General features: G+C 44.5%; 1 protein-coding gene and 1 pseudogene across 3 annotated transcripts in view; one reads left to right on the top strand and one right to left on the bottom strand.

The window, feature by feature from the left end:
- Window positions 1-15,959, bottom strand: part of IL1RAP (interleukin 1 receptor accessory protein) — a 146,728-nt gene extending 130,769 nt beyond the window's left edge. For all 3 annotated transcript variants that reach the window (XM_069083301.1, XM_069083302.1, XM_069083303.1), the window contains exon 1: window positions 15,488-15,959. The gene's annotated coding sequence lies outside the window, so the exon portion shown is untranslated. The remainder of the gene's footprint in view (window positions 1-15,487) is intronic.
- The window catches only part of LOC138157652 (NHP2-like protein 1 pseudogene), a 332,446-nt pseudogene that overhangs the window by 34,008 nt on the left and 277,431 nt on the right, over window positions 1-21,007 (top strand).

A 21,007-nucleotide genomic window follows, 5' to 3' on the forward strand; every position in this document is an offset into this window, starting at 1 on the left:
CACACACACACACACACACACACACACACACACACACACACACAATACTGGGCCAAGAACCAAGGCACTGCGATGCTCAGCCAAACATTGAGGGCCTTGGTTCAGGTGCATTTGTGGTTGGTTCCCATTCCCACAGCTCCTTTCATGGCCTTGCCATTGTTTTCCAGCTAACTTTTCCCTCCAGAATGACTTCTCTGCCTGTTGTAGTCCAGCTCACAAGGTACAGTCCCAAACACTGATGCTCTGCCCTGATTCTGTCCCCTTCCCCCTCCCATCATGACCACCTGATGAGAATTCAGCTACTCCAACCACCTCTGGGAAAGGTCACTGTCCCTTAATGAGAAGCACAGCCCGAGTTCACCCACACATCTTCAGCTCTGACTCGATAGTGACCATCAAACTCTCAGCCTCTCTTCAGCTGGTGCGAAGGGCATGCCAATAAGGGAATGGCCTGTGGAGAGTCCTCAGTCTCAGAAGATACCTGGGTTCGGTTGCCTTGGTCCTTTGCCTCAAGGGGAGGCAGACAAGCCAAAGTCTCGAAGACTGGTGAGCAATAGTGACAACCATAATATCAATAAAAGGCATTTTTCCCTTTCTGCTTGTGAAACACTGTATACTAGCCAGCTGAGTGCCAGTCTCAAGACGTTCACCATCACAAACTAGGAGAAGGTGAGTTAAGAACAGCAATTGCCATTTCTAGGGCCCTTGGCAATTCACAAAGAGCTCAACCCATGTGATTCCATTGGAGCCATCCTGGTGGCAGCATCATGTTTATTCTAAACCTTCAGGCCCTTTTTCCTTTGTAATTTAAGTCATCATTATATCCCCTGACAAGCAGAAGGTCCACAGAAACCCAAGTTTCATTTATCATCAATGCTAACAGAAATAAATGAGGGTGCCTTTAAAGTATGCCAAGGACTTCCCCACAGTTACCCTGGGAACAAAGTACCATGGGGAAAACGACTGGTTCTAAAATTAGAGACCCTCATTTCTAGCCTCTAAGACTGGGTCTGCTTTACCTTGGTCAAGTCACTCACCCTCCTCCAGCCTTAGTTTTCCCATTTGTAAAATGAGGGGACTGGGCTAGATGACCTTTGAGATACCTCCCAACCCTAGTTGATGCTAAACAGAAGGTATAAATATTCATCACTGTTTTCCACATGAAGAAACTTGGACCCAGAAGAATGCCATGACTTGGCCAGTCTCTCACAATGAGCAGTGCCAGAGAAGCTGAGATCGAGTCCTTCCCTCTTGCTTTTCCATAAAGCCCCTGGCCCAGACAACCCAGGTAGCATTGCAGTTTATCCCCAAAGCACAGTTTCTGGTACCTTATCTGCCTTCTTGCACAGGTTTTCATTGGGCTAAAATTAAATAAATTTGCATCCTCTGTGTAACCTACAGAACTACGCTCGAAGACAAGGAAGGTATCATTGAGGCCTGAAATGTTGCTGTAGTTAATGTCGATGCATAAGTCACAGTTGGTCAGTCCAAAGGCCAGTGCAGCCCCTAAGCACCAAGAATGTGATTGGCAGGCACTTTGTGGACAATACATCTCTCCAGCTGCTTCTGTCCCAGAGGAGACCACAGGGAGAAGAACAAGACCAGACCTTCTTGTGCCAAGCCTCTACTATAATTGCTGCAACATGTTGTTCATTCTCTTCACTTGTGTCTGACTCTTTGTGAGCCTGTTTGGGTTTTCTTGGCAAAGATACTGGCATGGTTTGCCATTTCCTTCTGTGGCTCATTTTACAGATGAAGAAACGAAGGTAAACAGAATAAAGTGACTTGTCCAGGGTCACATAATTAGGGAGTGTCTGATGCCAAATTTGAACTCACATCTTCTTGACTCCAGACCCAGTTCTCTCTCCACTAACCTAGTTCACTGATAAAGAAACAAAGAATCATGCTCAGTCTGAAGCTTTCTGCCTGGGATATCTATGAGCCAGCTCATGCTTTCAGAAGTGCCAAAAAATGTAAAATGCTACCAACCATCTGAGGCCCCAGAGTAAAATGAGAAAGCTGGAAAATCATGATATGACTGGAAAATGGGAAGACAGTAAATGCATCATATCATCTGAAGCCTTCCTTTGGTAGAAGAAAGAGTGGACACCTGCAAGGGTGAAGTGACTTCCTTAATTCAGAGATAGTTATCAGGAGAACAAGGATAGGAATCCGGCTCTGATGACACCAGGTGCAGGTCTCTAGCCATCATTCCCCATTAGGCTAAGGCTATTTTTCTTCTTCTACTCTGGTTCCTCATTTCTCAAATGTAGAAACAGTGACCTAGAGGTTCACAATATTCTGGATTTTTGCCCATTTTTTCTATGTTCTCTTATGGTACGTATTCATCATTCAGCAAACATGGCCCTAGCATGTTCAACTTTACAAAAGAAGCAAATGGCCCATTTCTGGTGGGGTTAAGCTATCAAAATATAGTGTTTCTTTTTCATATGAAGCATAACTATCACAAGAGTTTCCAAATCCCCAATTCTCCCATTCAAAAGCTAAGAAAAATTAATCCCCGTATTTCTAGTGTAGCTGGACAATTCCAACCAAAGAAGAAATGCAATTTGTGGGAGACATCACAGTAATAAAGAGAAATGATTCTGATACATTAGTGAGAGGGAAGGGCAGGGCAAGAAAGCAAAGAACTGTGACCCTATATGACAACTTCTTTCAATCTAAAGGCAAGAAGGCAAATAATAAACAAACACTAAGCAATTTAGGAAGATTTCTACAGTCACTGGCAAGATTCCAGCTGGATGCCTAACTTCAAAGACTCTTTTTGGTACAGGTAGCTTACCAAATGTACAAAGACACAAGAAAGATGATGAAAAGCAATGAACTCACATGGAGATAGCATTAGAGAATTCTGTCCAAAGTAGATTTATCCACCATTTAGGGAACAGGGTATTGCACATATTGGGATTTTCTAGGGAAAAAAAATGCTTACCCTTTCTAATCTCACATGGTTTTTGGTCTTCCCTGAATATTGGGAAGCTGCTAGATGTTGAAAATGGAGATTCGACAAAGAAGTCAGCAAGCATTTATTAAGAGTCTATTACATGCCAGGCACTGCGCTAGAAGTAAAATGATGTAATTGTTATATTCTTTATGATTAAAGACAATGACATAATTAATGACAATGGCTACCATCATTTACTAAGGAAATTCAATTAATGCAAATCAATCACCCAAAGGATCACACCAAAAGCACCCAGAAGCCATCTCAGGCAGCAAAGTTGACCCCTTTGCCAAGTGAAAAGAGAATAACCAAAGGCAATATTATTTTAAAATGCAAGCTCCTTTTAAGATTGTGTAGAGAAAGATGTTGGAAGACCATGAGCTGTAAAGACTCATGAGAAAGAGAGGAGGAATAGGACAAAAAACCAAGTGTGGAGGAAAAAAAACATGCCAAGAGCCCTAAGCATCCCAACTCATTTATGAGATATTTATGAATGGACCCAGACGGAGAGGAAATACAGCCAAAAATATGAGGAGAAACTGGAAAGATTTTAGACTAAATCTATTTTTTCCCCATCAACGATAGGTGAGTTACAATATTGGGACTCCACAAGTGCACCAGCAGTAGAGGGACCGATGGGGGAAATGAACATGACAATGGGTAAAACAGAAAATGGAATCAGCATCTTGACTCAGCCGCATCAATAGAGAGCAGGTGGGGGCAGGAGGAACAGGATTTTAAGTGAGTGACTGAGTCGGATGAGAAGCACTTATTTGCTGTTTAACCATGTGCTTTAAGTTCTGGGGACACACACACACACACACACAAGACAAAAAAATTATCTCCGTTCTCAAGGAGAATGCATTCTAGGAGGAGAGGCAATATGTTAATAACTGGGTCCCGTGAGATGTCAACAGAGCAAATATGAGCCAATCAGAAGAGGGAGATAAGGAAAGACTTCCTGCAGAAGATGTGATTTGAGCTGACTTGAAGAAAGTCAGGTGGTGGAGATGAGGAAGCAAAGCATTACAGGCATGGGAGAGAGAAGAGAAAATCCCTGGACTTGGGAGATAGAATATTGTGTGGGGAACAGCTAAAAGTGTCACTGGATGGAAGAGCATGTGGAAGGGAGGAGGGCATTAGAAGGTGGAAAGGTAGGAAAGAGTCAGATTCTGATTGGTTTCTAAAGGGATCTGCAATACAGGAGTAAAATGTGTGTGTGTGTGTGTGTGTGTGTGTGTACAGACACACAGACACAGACAGACATACAGACACATGCACACATATTTTTAGTGTCCAGGATGATGTTAACTACTAAGCAATATTCCTCCTTCTCTGTCTTTGTGTCATTATTGTAGAAATAAGCAACCCTTCTAGGATAAAGAACTCAATCTTCAGCTCAGCTTGGAAGCCCTTCACAGGTTGCCCTCTCATCTACCTTCCCACTCATTCCATATTATTCTCTTTCACTCACTTACTGTCCCAATCAAACTCACATTCTAAGTGTTCCTTGTGCATGAAATCTGAGTTCCATCCTCCATGTCTATCCCCACATGATGCCTCATGTCTGAGACACTCTCACCTCACCTCCACTACACACATGTGTTGTCACTAACACTCATAAAACAGCTGACACTTATAGCCTATACAGAAAATGGGATAAGATTTTCTTTTTGTAAGTCTCATACTGGCCATTGCCCCGAGTGTGTATAGAACAAGGTAATGGAGTTAGGAACAACCAAGCCCAGGTACTTCCTGAGCAAGGAACTGCCATCTCAAAGCCCAGGACTTCCTACACCAGTGGCCAAACAAAGATGTGATTTTTCCCTGGGTTCACATTTCATCCATATTAGCCTAACATAGAGCTTTATGTACAAAAGAACTAAATAAAGGTTTGGTGAATGAATGAATGAAAAAAATGAATGAACAAATGAAAGAAAGAAAGAAAGAAAGAAAGAAAGAAAGAAAGAAAGAAAGAAAGAAAGAAAGAAAGAAAGAAAGAAAGAAAGAAAGAATGAATGAATGAATGAATGAATGAATGACATAAGGGCTATTTGGCGAAGGCACATCAGTGTCTTGGGAATCTGGTGGTTCCCAAATTTTCTCTATGGAACCCTCACACAGCTCACCAAGCAAATTCTCTTTTTCATATTTTAAATCCACAAAATTTGAATTTCTCTGCCAAGATGATCAAATCTTATTCAACAGTTCTGTCTAAGCTTTTTCAAAACATTCCCTGCGTGCCATATCCAGGCTTGGCTTGATTGCAAGTAACACATGAATCCACGACTACTGAGGATGGAGTATTCTCCAATGGAATTGATCATTCGTTCAGGTCCTGATTAGAAGATCAGGCTGGGGTGGAGGGGCTGTGCTCTGTTAGGGAAGCTGCCAGATGGGTGGTGACTTTGCCAGACCTCCAACTGAGAAAACCAAGTAGCATCATTAGTAGACGTAGAAAGAAGAAATAAGTAGAGAGGAAGTTCGGGTGGGGCAGGGCAGATGAGGACAATACAATGAACAGGGAAAGGAGACATGACCATTGGGCCTGGCTGCCTATACCCTAAAGGTACAAGAATATTGGGAAAGCCAAAACAGAATGGAATTTGCTCTCAGGTTTCTCACACATTGAGAAGGGGCTGGAAGCATGCACAGGAAGGACTCTTGGGACCAGAGAATGCTGGAGCTAAAAGAAAATGGGTGACGACCAAGACCAGAACCCTCCTATCACACCTGGGCTCCCCTTTACCAGGGCTATTGGGAGCCTCAGTGAAGAAAATGACTAGGAAATACATCTTAAACGATGAAGTATTAAACAGCCTTGTACTATTCCTATTTTAGCAGGGTTATCAGGAAAGCCATTGACCCTCCTACTCAATATAATAGTTTGAATCTTATTTCATCATCATGGCATTCTGTTCCAAACCATTTAAACTATAATGATTTTCAAATATATACATACACACACAGACACACAAAGATGGAGACACATATAGTTAATTTGACACATAAAATTAGCCATCATATATCTTTAATTTATATGTATATAGACACTATGTGTGCATATAATATATAGTATATAGATATTTAAATTATCTTTTTGCTAACATGAAGTTATTTCTGTGAATGAGGCTACTCATCCTTTTCAAAAAGATATGTTTGGAGAAATAATCTGAATTGCGAACCTCTATAGACTTCTCTGGTTCTGATGAAATAAAGGACGGGCCGTCTGCACGACACCAATGGATATCTAGCATTTGAGAAAGGCTCCGTTGCTTTTTTCCCACAGTTACTTGCAGTTTAAAGAGCTGGCAACAGCTGGCACCCATTTCCCTACTTCTTCATCAATGACTGTGACTATGAAGGCTCTTCTGGGATAGGTCGATTTGAGCCAATTTTCATCCTTGAAGCATCCCTGCTTTATCTTGAACCTGCTTCATTTCCTCAGCTTTACCTTGTCTCCAAGCTGTTCCTATTTACCAAGGTTATTGCTTTTTGGAACAATCTGGGAGATTGCCTTCTATGTTTTTGTTTTGTTTTGGTTATCACAACAGACTTGAATCTACAAGCATCAGCATTTTTAAGGGTATGTAGAATTGAATGTTTGCATAGGATTTTACATCAATTATCTCCTTTGATACTATGGTAGATACTATGGGGATTATCTCCATTTTACAAAGAACTCACCCAGGGTCATATAATAGTAAATCTCTTAGATAATGCCCTCCTGACTCCTATTCCTCTTATTCTAAATCTGGCCTCAGACACTTACCACTATCTGTTTCACCCTGGGCAAGTCACTTATCCTGTTTGCCTCAGCTTCAGCGGGTTGGTGTAAGAAGCCTTGGAAGTGTAAGTAATGACTCCCTATGCCCAGGTGCAACAGATGCCATCTGGTGGCACATTGACCTTCACATTCTCAAGAGGACTTTTTTCATTTCTACATAAAACCAGTCACTGCATATTCTCTATTTTTTAAATACACTTTTTGTAAGATAATAAAAAGAGACATTTGTAAAGGGTTTTGAAAAGCTTAAAATGACCTATAAGCTATGCATTATTGTTTTTAAGTTGTTGGCATGCCATAAAGCCTTGTATAAATAATTGTTAACAATTGTTGTTGTTACCTCAACATTAGAAGTAGTGTCAGAAGGTATAGAGCACTGGAAAGACAATGGAAGCAGCCTGAGAGAGAGCTGAGTACAGACTCCCAATATATGTGATATCCATAAGACATTAAAAGAACCAGAGGTAACCTCCAGCTCATTGGGTTCATCTTTTCTGAAGGATCTGTGGGAGGCCAAAAAGAAGAATCCTGTGGGATCAAAGTATGTGCATCAACTATAAATAGCTCCAGGAAAGCCGAGTATGCCCACATAGATGGGGTCCCATTGATCAGTCAACAAACTTTTAGAAAGCAACTGCTATGGACAAGGCACTGAACTAGACAGGGTAGATAGAAAACAAAAATAAAACATCCACTGGCACAAGTTCTGGGCTCAGGTTGCAAGGGAAGCCAAACATGGTGAATGGAGCTCCAGGCCTGAAGTTAGAAAGACTCATCTGCCTTTCAGTATTTCCAAGGTTTAACCAATAAACAACCAGTCTGGCCTCAGACACTTATTAACTGTGTGACCCTGGGCAAGTCACTTTACCCTGTTTGCCTCAGTTTCCTCATCTGTAAAAGAAGCTTAAGAAAAAGAAGAAGGAAATGGCAAATCTGGCCAGTATCTTTGCCAAGAAACCCCCAAATGGGTCAGGAAGAGTCAGACACGACAGAAAGAACCAAACACCAACAAGGTTAAAAAGTTTTCGGCACAAAGTACAATCTCATGCAAACCTAGCTGTGCTTTTCTGAGGTAGACAGCACAAACATTCCATTCTGAAGATTAAAAAAAAATGTCAGGTAAGCTCAATCAGTTCCCAACGTCACACAGTAAGCAAGTGTCAGAGCCGCGATTGAACTGAACTCTTCCTTGATTCAAGTCCTGAGCTCTGTGCACTGTCCCTCACTGGCTCCCTGGCAAGCACTACAGATGTGCTACTTATTGTTGTTGTTGCTGATACTGTTATTGCTCATAAAACAGCAAATATTAAAAAAAAACCTCTAGATGAAGGAAGATGTGAGTTTCCACTGAGTGGGAGCCAAGTAGATTTCCCCAGAGGGGCATATGCGGGGCCACCACCACTCCCTTCAGATAGAGGCGATGTGGGGATGCATGGGCTGATCTCTTCACAGATTTCACAGGCAGTTCAGCAGTCTGGTGATTAGAAACAGCTGAATTCTCACTGCATGGATGTCCAGCTCAACACTGCAACATATGCACATTCAAGTACGTAGAAAATACTGATAAGTAATATCATGAAGAGATCTGAGAAGTGGGAGAATCAGAAATGGCTTTGTGCAGTTGCAGAGAAGAGCTGAGCCCTGAAGGGCTCTGAAGGTCAGAGGCAGAGGGGAAGAAGGAAAGTACTGTGAAAATGGAGTACGGAGTAGCTTTTACAAGAAACAAGTGAGCAAATGAGGCTGAAGAGGGACGGTGGGTCAGATTGTCCCTCCCAGAAATCAGTGTTGTGGAAGCAAGCAAAGCAGACTGCCCCTGACCTGAACAAGAATCCTCTCAAAACCACAGACAGGAAAGGGCCATCCAGTCTTTGCTTGAAGATGTATTGAAAAGGGGCTTACTTCTATAGCCATCATGTTCCCCTTTTGGAAAGCTCTACTAGGATAACTTTTCCGCTGACATTAAGTCTAAACATTTATTGGGGGAATTCTGCAATCCAGAATTCCTAAGATCATTTTTGGAGAGTAATTCTTCCTACCTTGATCCCTTTCATTGGACACTAATAAGTCAAGAGACAAGGTTAGAAGAGAGCAAAACGTCAAATAGTATCATCTAATGGACAGTTGGCAGGTGGATAGCTAGGTCCTCAACAAAAGCAGACCAATTTTATATAAGCTTTTACACTTCCTATAGGGCAAATTACCAAAGGCAACAGGTCCTCAACTGGGGAAGTGGGAGCAGCTGCATTCCTCATTAGGAAGAGTGAGTATGGGGAAAGAATGTTGAGATTTAGGGGAATTGAGGTAATCTCGGGGTCTCAGGAGTGGACAAAGGTCCTTTTGGTTCCAGAGAGGATGTTTTCTCTGTAGTTCATCTTATTGGAATACCCGTATGGGCAGCAGAGAGCAAAGGCCACCTTCAAGGGAGAAATCGGTCAGGTTCATCCAGTTCTCGCCTGCCTGAGCAACTTTACTTATATAACACAGTACTTCTATTCATTTGAACTCTGAGGTTACTTTTTTTTTCTAGGGAGATGTTTTCCCCAAACTAATATTACACAGGTTTTACCCATTTCCTCTAAATTTTCTTATCTGCTACTTTCTTTTGGTTCTATCTTCTGGGACCAAGCAGAACAAATTGAATGCCCCTCCACATGGCAGTCATTCAGGTACTTGGAGATAGCTCCCATGTCCCCCTGCCCCAGCCCTCTCTCCTCAGATCTGAACAGACTTGCTCCTCCCATAAGAAAATGCCTTTGCTGATAATGTGGGTTATACGATAAAGGCATCAATTTCCAAAAAGCTTTGAGGCTTATCTAGGAGGAAGGTGATGAAATCATAGAAAGAAAAAAAGTAAATCTAAATAAGCCCATGGACATCAACAAGTCCACTTTTTCTCCTTACTTATAGGTGAGGAAACTGAGGCTTAGAGAGGTTGTGGCTTCACCAAGGTCACACAGAGAAGTCAATATCAGAAGGTGGACTCCCATGATAGGGATCAGAACAATGCATCACACAGCCCCAAGGCAGATGGGCACATTTTCTCATGACTATACCATAAAAGTAAAAGGGTTAGATCTTCCATTTCTAAGGATTTTTTAATCAGTGTTTATGAAAAAGGGAAGAAGAAGAAAAATGATCAAATCAGAGCTAAATTGAACTGTTGTGAATCAGGGCCACCAAAGCTACCAGGGTAATTCACTTGCCCATTTTCCATTTTCTCTTGGACCTTCTTAACAACCAATAAATATTAATGCCACTTTGCATTGGCCACAGTCAGAGACAGGAAGCTTTTCTAGTCTTCTCTGCTTTATCACAAGGGTGGAAATGTGTTTTCCCATCATCCTGTAGCTGATTCCCCAATCTCTAGGGCTTTTGACATCCAATTTTCTATTCGCCTCATTTTATGACTCCCTCCTTAAAAAGCTTTCTGGCATTTTTATTATTTTAAATTAAACAGGATTAAAATTAATTCTGCTCGGGAAAAATATACACTGTTATAAGTCACCTTGAGATAATATTTGCTGACGTGGTGGGTAGGGGATGTTAGTCAAGAGCATGGGCTGCCTGGTGTTCTGGGAAGGGTGACTGTGACGCCCTTACATAAGACTGGGAAAGGTTCTTGTCTAGTTCTCTTTTTTCCCCTCTTTCAATACACATCCATTTAAGATTGGAGTTTTCTAGATCAATCCTTAGTGTCCCTCCCCAAAGATATTCCCATTTCTGTAGGGAATATCCCACAGATATCACAGAATAAATGGTTTGATGTTTCCTCCCATCTCCTTCCTAATTGTGATCTGCAGGAAACCAATGAGCGAACATTAAATCAGTGCTGTAAGGTTTCTGAAGCACTGTCTTCAACATAACCCTATCCATGGTCCTCCAAGTTTTGAGAAGTGCTTTGCACATGTTATCAAATTTGGGTGCTGTTATTTTCTGTTTTACAGATGATCATATGGTGCCCCATTTCTATATGTGTGTATATATATATATATATATATATATATACAGAGAGAGAGAGAGAGAGAGAGAGAAAGTTTCCAATTGAATATAAGTTGTTTGAGGGCAGGGACTTAATACAATACAATCTCATTGATGTTTCAATATTTCCAGCACCTAGTACAGCGTCTGGCACATAGAAGGCACTTTTCCAATATCTGCAGAGCTGAAGTGAATGAAATGATCTAGCCTTGGCAAAGGCAGTTTCAAATCACCAAGGCTTCCAGTCTTTTTAAATCCCCTTAAATGAAGAACCCATTCTCCTGACCCAACAGCATAGGACTTCTCTCTTCAACCTCTGCCATTTCCCACATTGGCAAAGTGGGCCAATTGGTGTGGCATGATTAGAAGAGGAGGAAAAACTCAAAGGGCACTCGAACAGTCCCTAAACCATATCCCAGATTCATCTCAGGAAAGTATAAAGAAAATGTTATGAGTTCACCGTTCTTCTATCATTTCCCAGCAAAAAGAGAGCACAGGAGGGGGCCTTCTTTAATAGCAATTTAACCCAGCTCGGTCACTGCAGACATGACTCACAGCTCCTACATCTGTGCAGACAGAGAGAGCTTAGGGAAGAAGAGCAGAACATGAAGCCATAGTGTTGGAGGGGGAGAGTAAGAGAGAGCCCTGAAAAGAGGATTAGGGAAAGGCTTCCTAGAGAAGGGGCTATTAGCTAGAGCTTGCTTGAAGAAAGGCAGGGAAGCCAGGAGGCAGAGATGAGGAGGGAGGACATTCCAGTAATGGGCAACAGCAGAGAAAATGCCAAGAGCCAAGAGCTGGAATAGCTAGGAGATCAGTGTCACAGAACAGTGACATACCTACATGGATATGATCTCCAAGGAGGCCAGAGGATTGGCTCTTTTCCATAACCATGGCATTCATCTTAAAATCCAGAAAATATGGGCCTTAGGCTAGTTACAGGGAGTATCAGACCAGTGTGTGTGTGTGTGTGTGTGTGTGTGTGTGTGTGAATGTGTGTGTGTATACATAGATATACGGATGGATGGATGGATGGATGGATGGATGGATGGATGGATGGATGGATGGATAGACAGACAGACAGACAGACAGACAGACAGACAGACAGACAGACAGACAGACAGACAGACAGATAGATAGATAGATAGATAGATAGATAGATAGATAGATAGATAGATAGATAGATAGATAGATAGATTAAATAGATGGATGGATACAATTGTAGTCCATTTCTAGGTAAAAAAAAAATGTAAGCTCTCCTGATGCTAGTTCCATATGACCATCTTCACATAACAAGGCAAGTCACTGAGCATCTCTGATCCTCGCTTTCCTACTCTGTAAAATAGAGGATTGGACTAGAAGATCTCCATGAGCCTTTCCAGTTCCGAATGAAAAATCCTGTCCTCCTATGGCAACTCACTCATACCACCTAAGAGAATGTGTGGACCAAGGAGTGTGGGTTTGAACTTTGGTTTGCTCCCAGTTTTGGGATAGGATTTCAGAGGAGTCCCCTCACTTTTGTTACCCTCCCCACCACACCCACCCCCACATCAGGGCACAGTACAGTGGCTTTGGGGGCCAATAGCCTTCACAGGGACAGTTCTACCTTAGTTATCAGAATCTAGCTACACCAAGTCCTCTGATCCCCTAGAAAGAAAAGAAAAAAAGTCATCCATTCTCCTGCTCCAGTGACTGTGGTCTTCAGCTTCTCTCCTAGCCACCTCCATTGGAGCTTTAGTTTTAATAAGTCATATTTCTGTAGCACTTTAAAGTTACAGTTTTTCCTCATAAACACCTTATTAAGTCAGTAGCATATTGTAATTAAGCCACTTTTATAGATTGAGGGAGCAGAAGTCAAGGAAATTCAAGTGGTTTGCCCATGGTCCAATGATTCAAAGTGTCAGCAGTGGGATTCAAACTCAGGTGTCCTGGTTCCTGATCCAGTGAGATTTTTCATTATGTTGCCCTGCCTTAGTATTCTCACTTGTTCCAAAAAACAGAAGAAAAATTTTCAGTCTTCTCTTTAGGATTGTTCTAAAGAATGACCATCACATGCCATTGTAAAGAATCTGGTAACTAGACATTCTATTAGTTATCAAACAGTTGTTCATTCACATAAGAAACGTTTATTCATCACCTACTGTGCCCAAACCACCATGGTAGATGCTGGAAATATAAATAACACAGGGTCATAGATATGGACCTGGAAGAACCTTAAAAGTTATTCAAATGAATGGTCTTATTTTACAGAGAGGGAATCTGAGATGAAGTCAGTCCCCCTCCCCCACCTCATGTCTGCCCTCTGTGATTAAGCAGATAGAATTCAATCCCTCTTTCCTAAGAGAGCACTTCAAGGCAGGTGCCATATCCCCTTTTCCAAACTCAAGTCTCCTCTTCCTCAGGATGAACATCTGCCCTTCTTTCATCTGCCCTTAAGACCTGCCATGCAATCTCTAGATGTCACATGTCTAGTCCCTTCACCATCTTGCCAGGCCTCCTCCTCGTTCTCTTCAGCTGGTCCAGATCCTTGATAAAATGTACTGTAACAGCCTGCAGCCAGGGAACCAGATGTGGTCTGGTCATAGCATGGGTAATGGATATCTCCCTTCCCCTGTCCTTTGGGATGTCTACCATATACTGCCCAGAATGCGAGGAGAGGAGGATCTCCATCTTCTATTGCCTTATTAGTGAACTGGAGGTCTCTTGGGAGGTTTCACAAGGAGTACTTGACCATAAATGTTGGGTACATTTTGAACTCATTCCCTCAGGAATGAGGAAAAATTATTCCAAATCCTTCTCCTTGGCGCTGCCCTGATCATATCCTCTTTGCCACTGGCCACAAAAGCAGTGCTGTATATAGAGTTCTAGCTGGGCAATCCAGCCCTTGCATACAACCTACATTCCCAAATCTCCTGACTCACTGCCTCACTCCTCTCAGAGAAGGCTCATAGTCCCCCCCCCCCCAGCCCACACAGAGTTCCCATCAATACAATCCACCAATGCTCTAAGCCGGAAAGAGGGGGCCGAACTCACCAAATGGTGCTCTCCCAATTAAGGGAGTCTACTGCTGTAGGGACGGCAGTAAATACTTGCAACAAGTCATTGGGAATAAAATCAATTGTGAGAGCTCAGCAAACAACAGCATGTAACTAAAAGACTGGATACCCTCAACCAGGAAGGCTAACAGGGCTGCCTTTTTTTTTTTTAACCAAGCCTGCCTGTAGCTCACGGCCGCATTCAGGGGGACTGACCTAACAACAGACCCGGACCAGACGGCTTTTGTTTTTCCCTGGTCAACCTAAAAAGAAAAGGGGCACTCATGTGGCCATGAAGCAGATACAGAAAATGGGGAACAATGGGTTCCGTATCACCATCCCAGCCAGCTGGGGAGGGGGTGGGGCACCCGAGGAAGGAGGGGCAGTCCCGTCTCCACTCTATCCACCAAGCACGTGATTTGGCGGAAAGAACATAAGACCTAAAAACTCTGAGATGCAGTCACCTTGGCCAATTCACTTAAACAAGGGAGTTGGGTTGGATGTGCTCTGAAATCTCTTCCAGGTCTAGATTCACCGACCCCGGGAAGTAGGTAGTGGGCATAGCATACCTAGGTCATGGATGAGGACTCTGAGCCTCAGAGATATGATCACTTGTCTTCTGTCATACAGCCAGTCTGTGGACCTTCCCTTCTGAGCCTTTCCCAACGCCAGATGTTTTTTCATAGGATCACAGATCTCAAGTTGGAAGGCATCTCAGCGACCATGTAGACCTTACCCCTCTATTTTACATTTGAGGAACCTTGAGACACAGGGAGCTTAAGCCTCCCTTCCACAATTCCCCAGAGCTCGAATGTCAGCCCGGTCCTCTGGACCTGGAGCCTGTGCTCCTTCCTCACTCTGTACCCAGCTCCCTTTTTAAATGTTCTCTCCAAAAGCAGCAGGACAATCCCCTAAATCTAGTAGCATGAGCAAATATCACCATATTTTTGTCCAAATCGTTTCAGAAATTCGGTTTTCAAATACCCTGTCTTTCTACCCCAACCACCAAGCACCAGTGAAAGATACCGCCTTACATCCCCCTTTCAAAATAAAGGTAGGAAGCAAGAGAGATCGGGGGTCAGGGGGAATGAAAAGTTGATTTTGTTCTGCTCTTAATCACTTGCTTTGGTGCCTAACTCTCTAAAGTTCGCCTGGAAAGAGGGCCTGGCTGGAACGTCAGGTCTGCTCACCACAAACAAGAGACTTTCCAAATGACACGGAAATAAGATGGAACTGATAAAGTGGTCGGAGGCAGAAGCTCAGAGGAGCCCAAGGCTGTCAACAGCGCCACTCTCTGCTCAGCTCTGCGCAGGCTGGTCCCTCGCAGAGCATGGGGCACAGAGGGCGCCGTGCCAACCCCCTGTCAGATAGGTACCCTTGCAGAAAAGCATTTTTCAAGGCAGGAGCGAGAACAGCAGCGGCCTTCCCTTAGGGGATCTAGTCCTAGCCCTTCCCCGCCTTCCTCTCTCCTTTCTCCTCCTCCTCCAACCTAGGCTCCCATCCCCAGACTGTCAGCTCGCTCTCGGCTGCGGCCGCTTAGCCCTGGAAGGCAGAGACAGGACAGCTCTGAGGGAGACACGGAGAAGGAAGCTTCTCTCGCCCCTCGCCCACTGCCAGCTGCGGGCTGGGACTTGGGGCGTGGAGGGGAGGAGGAGTCGCGAAGCACTTCCGACCCACATCTGCACCCCTTCCTTCCAGCTCGGGAGCCCAGCCCCGGACACTCACCTTTAAGCCGGGAAGGCGGAGCCGGGCTAGGAGAGGGCTGCGGGTGGCGCTGCCTTCTGCGCGTCTCTGCCCTCTGCGCTGCCCTGCGCCGGGGCCAGGCTGCGGCCAGTCCTTCGAGCTCCCACTTACTTTCCCCCCTACTTTCTTTTTCTCTCTCCCCCGGAGGAGGGCTCCTGCCCCAGTACTGCCCGATTGGCCCCGGCTGCTCCACCCCGAGCCGTGACGCCCCGGCCTGGCTAGCGAGTGAGCGCAGCCCCAGAGAGGATTTCCCGGGGCAGGGCCCTCCTCCCGGAGAGCGCACCCGGACCGGGACCGAAAGCGGGACACGGGACGGGGGCTGACACTGCGTGTGGTAGCAGCCCTGTGCTGCCCCGAGAGGAGGATCCTGCCCAAACAGCCACAGTCTGGCAGCAAGTGCCCGCCGGGAGGACCCGAGCGCTGCCTGCCAGTTGGGGCCCTCCCCTCCCCTCCCCCAACCCCGCCTGCCCTTCCAGTCTCCACCCCTCTGGCCCCGCCCCGTCCCTGCCTTCACTCGGCCCCCCAAGGGGAACAACTGGAACAGTCTCGCCTCGCGTCTCACAGCTGGAGCAGCTGGGCTACTCCTCTCCTCATCTCTGAGATGGAGGCTTTCACTATAGACTCTTAACCGACTTAGGTGGAGTCTGGGGCAGAAACAAAAGGGCGGGCAGTCTTCTTTCTGCCCGGGCTTTCGCAGGAAGGAATTACACGTCTTTCCCTCCCACTTGCCGGCCCCCACCCGCCTGGGGGCTGCTGCAGCCTCCCAAGGGGTCTCCTTTACTCCATGCCATCCATCCCCTTCCTTCGAAGGACCGCCGGTTTGCTAGCGGTTCGTTTAAATGAATAAACACTGGCTATGGGCAAAGCACAGTCCTAGGCTCTGTGGAGGTAGAAATTCGGAAATGCCAAAGAAAGGAGATGACAAGGGAGCTGAAGGGAGTAGGAATGGTGGGCAGTGGGAGTTCCAGCACGTGCCCAGAGACTAGGAGGTCAGGAATCAAGGCTGCTGGTCGAAAGGACAATAGAAACTCGTTCCAGGAAAATGCCTGACTCAGCTAGAAAAACCCTGGAGGTAGAACAGAAGCCCTCGGGTGGGAAGGGACCTCGAAACAAGAGGCAGCTTCTTACAAGGCCAAACGAAGAGGGCGGGCGTTCAGGGAAGGGGAATGGGCTGCTTAGACGCGGAGCCTCTAACGCAGCAGGTCCCTTTCAGCCGATCTGATTGGAAAAACAGAGACTATGAAGAGGAAGAAGGGAGGGGAAATGAGGCTGGAAAGGAAGGACAGGGTGGGAAAGTGGATCCTGGGGACCCTAAACACCCAACGTAGGAGTTGCATTCTATTCAATTAAATTTGACAAACATTTATAAAGTACGTGCCAAATGTCCTAGGCACTGTGCCAGACTCTTATTTTCTACTGGGACATATTATCCTAGAAACAGTGGGAGCCAGTGAAAGTTTTTCAGCAAGGGAGGAGTGACAGGGTCAGCTGTGTGTCTTGGGAAGATTATTTTGGAAATTGTCTTCAAAGGCTGAACTGGAAAGGGGAGATGATAGAAAGCACAAAGAGTGCTTAGGAAGCTTTAACTTTAATGGAGGGTAGGAAAATGTGATATGGAATTAAATGCGTTCATATCCTAATGGTGACTAGGTGGCAAGAGAGTCAGTCAGCCCAGAAGCCTTTCCTATTAAGCACTTGCTTTGTGGCCCCCAGACCTGGCATGTCCTCTCTTCTCATTTCCATCTCCTAGCTCCCCCTCTCCTTGCAATCCCAGCTAAAACTCCACATTACAGAAAGCCTTTCCCAGCCCTCTTCATCCTAGTGCCTCGTCTCTTGGAATCGGTGTCTGTCTCTCTTGGATAGAGCTCATTTGTTCGTGTCGGGTGACTTGTCCCCTCTATTAGATCACAAACTCTAAGAAGGCAGTGAAATTTTTTATTCTCAGTATTTAGCATGGTGGCTTGCACATAGTAGCACATTTATAAGCATATAAATGCTTATACATTGATTGACTGACTGTCAGGTCCTGGACTAAGTACTCACAGTCCCTTCCCATAAAGAGCTCACAGTCTAATAAAGGAGATATAAGCAAATACCTCTGTGTACATGAGATCTATACGATGTAGGTGGAAGGTTAGCTCAGAGGAAATATGCTAGGGGAAAAGGGAAGCACAGCAGAAGCTGGGATTTGAGCTGAGTCTAGAAGGGAGGCAGTGGGCAGAGGTGGTAGAGATGAAGGGCAGTCCTGGCATCGAGAACCACAGCAAGGGGAAACCAAAACAGGGACTTGGGAGACTGAAGAACTGTGCAAGGGACCATAAGAGGGCTCATGCTGCTAGATTGGAAAATACATGAAGGGGAGGAAAGTATAAGGAGATTGGAAAAGTCCAAAAGGATCAGTTTCTGTAGAGCTTTAAAAACCAAACAGGGATTTGTGTTTGATCCTTGATGTAATAGGGAGCCACTGGAGTTTATTGAATAGGGTGGTGACATGATAAACGCCTGCTTGTGCTTTAGGAAGAACTTTTGGGGAGCTGATTGAAAGATGGAATGGAGTAGAGGGAGATTTGTGTCAAGGAGACCAAGAAGAAGTTTCTTCAATGGGTCAGATGTGATGGGATAAAGTAGAGCCCAAGGTGGCAGTTGTGTAAGTGGAGAGAAAGGGTTCGATGCCAGGTAAGTTGGGAAGGTGAAAGTGAGGGGGCATGGCTTCAGATGGGATAAGTGAAGGGACTTCTGCTGATGTGATGGGATAGATGCCAAGGCTGGGTGGTCCTGATGGAGGAAAAGGAAGTATCTAAGCATGTCATTTCATATTTTGATAAGAGGAGTGTGACCCAGTGACTTGGGGAGTTTGTTAAGGAACTATCAAAAATAAGTGATAAAATAAAAATAAAGGCCAGGAGCAGCAGGACAATAAGGAAGCAAAACAGGTGCATGTCTTGTTTAACTGGGTATTTGAGTGAAGGAGGTGAGTAAAGTAACTAGGTGCCTGGGTAACTAGATAACTAGATAGTAACTAGATAAGTGTGTGAGTGCATAAATGAGGCAGTGAAGGATACTTGTGTATTGTGTCTCTGAGATGTGTGAGTGAGATAATGAGTGAAGTGGTGGATGGATGGATGGATGGAGGGAGGGAGGGAGGGAGGGAGGTATGGATGGATGGATGAAAGGATGCAGGGATGGATGGAGGGAGGGAGGGATGGATGGGTGGATGAATGGATGGAGGGATGGATGGATGGATGGAGGGATGGATGGAAGTATGGATGGAGGGATGGAGGGAGGAAAGGATGTGTGGTTGGTCACTGGCTCTTTCTCTTCTCTAGCTCAACCCATAGGAAGCGAATAGCAGGCTGTGAATGAGCACATATTCTGTCCGTTCTAGCTTGACAAGATAGTGAGGAAGGCCGACCCTGGCACCAGGTACCTGTATTGGACTCTGGTCTTCTCACTTAGGAAAAGGAGCAGGAGCTTGAAGACTTGACTTTCACTTTGATCTGAACCTTGGGTCTAACTTTAACTCTGCCTCTCTGATCTTCTGGTCAATTGGACAGCATAAAGAGGCAGAGGTGGCAACCTATGTGGGACATTGACTTTCTCCCTAACCCTCTAAGAGGACAGGAGGGAAAGGCAGGATAAAAGGGAAAGAAAGAGGGAAAAGGGAAAGGAATAGGAAGAGGCAGAAAAGGGAGAGGGAGAATGGGAAAACACAGAGGGAAAGGGAAAAGAAGAAGGGGATGGAGAAAGGGGGAGGAAAAAGCAACAAATGGAAGGAGAAAGAGGAAGGGGAAAAGGGAAGGAAGAGCAGGAAAGGGAAAAAAAGGAGAAGGATAGATAAGTTACCCATGCACACTCGCCAATTGGGGTCCCCAGAAATTACTATTTCTGCTCAGGGTTCTAACCATGAACCAGAGGGATTATGGTTTTCCTAACATTCCAGTGCCTGAGCCCCCACCATGTTGTTCCCTATTATCAGTCATTTGGATTATATTAACTGTTAAAAACATTTATTGACAATGTATAACAAAAATGGTTGTTACAAAACACCTACACAAATTGATGTTCTCAGCCAAAGTCACAGTCTCTCTGGGGAGAGTGGGCTCAAAAAGAAAATACAACATAGTGTGGCACACACAAGAACACAAGAAAAGGGACACCTCCTGTTTCCCAGCCTCTGAGGCACCACCACCACCTTCTCCTCCTCCTTCTTCTATCCTTGTGAGATGTCCCTAAGGCATTGCCTAAATTGTATGAATTGGCACCTTTCTATAGCACAGAGTCAGCAGTTATCTCTGTCACAAGGTGTCAATGACTATCATCTTTCAACCTCCAGATGTAGGTACTTCCTGTCATTGGTCACAATTATTTTTTTGGATGGTTCTATCAATCAATTTATTAATCAATATTTATTAAATACCTACTCTGTGCCTGGAGCAGATACACAGGTTGGGGATTCAAAAAGATGGAAAAAAAATCTCTGCCCTCAAAGAGCTTCCTATTCAAAGGGGGATACAACATGCAAACATATACATTTGAAGCCAACTATATACAGGGTAAATAGGAAATTATTAATAAAAGAAGGCACTAGAATCAATAAAAGATGGGATTTTAGTTGACCTTAAAGGAAGCCAGAGACATCAGGAAGAGCAACTATCCCTACCACTGACTCTCAAATTATCTTCTGAAGAGGTCTCTGGATCTCCCAAACTCACATGGTCACATGCATATGCCTCGTGCAGAACGAATGAAACAGAAATAGAAGATGCTGTGTACTTATAGACATATTGGCAAAGGGGGAGATAGAGAAGCCATATGCCCCTCCACCACCCAGAAGGTCCCAGAGGGCCGAACCTTAGTAAGCTCCATCAAGTAAGGAGACAAGTCATTCCTTCTGTATACACACTAAGTTCCAGCTTAGCACCCCATGAATCACTAGCTCTTCAATATTCACAGCCAATTAGAAGATGTTTCATCATCTCACAATTCAAGCCTCCTCAGACACTTATGACTGAAAAAAAAGAATTCCAAAGTTTCATTTGTTCAATTGGATTCAACGTGGAAATACATGTGTATGCTCTGTATAAACCACCAGGAAGGGCAAATGTGAGCATGGTCTAAGGATTTTCCCCTCATTACCTAGCCTTTCAACTACACACGTATGGATAAACAGACAGACAGACAGATAGACAGACAGATAGAGAGATATATAGGGAGATAGGTAGATGAGAGATAAATGTATAGAATATACACAAATGCATATATCATATATACATTATATATGTTCATGTAGCAGCTGGCTGTGCCTTACCATATTCCTTCCTGAGAAATGCCTCAATGGTGCCCAGAAGAATGTTTTTCTCCCCTTGCAGTTTTGTGTCTTGAGGTCCAAGCTTTCTCCCCTCTCTGCACTTTCATCAACGGAATTTGTTAAACCACATTGATGTGATATCCCCTTTCATGCTCAGTGCCCCACATTGGTTCATAGCACTTTCCCAATAACAT

The sequence above is a fragment of the Petaurus breviceps genome, unplaced genomic scaffold, assembly GCF_028583685.1.
Source record: "Petaurus breviceps papuanus isolate PSGF00001 unplaced genomic scaffold, PetGlider_PUasm1.0 173, whole genome shotgun sequence".
NCBI classification, from domain to species: Eukaryota; Metazoa; Chordata; class Mammalia; order Diprotodontia; family Petauridae; genus Petaurus; species Petaurus breviceps.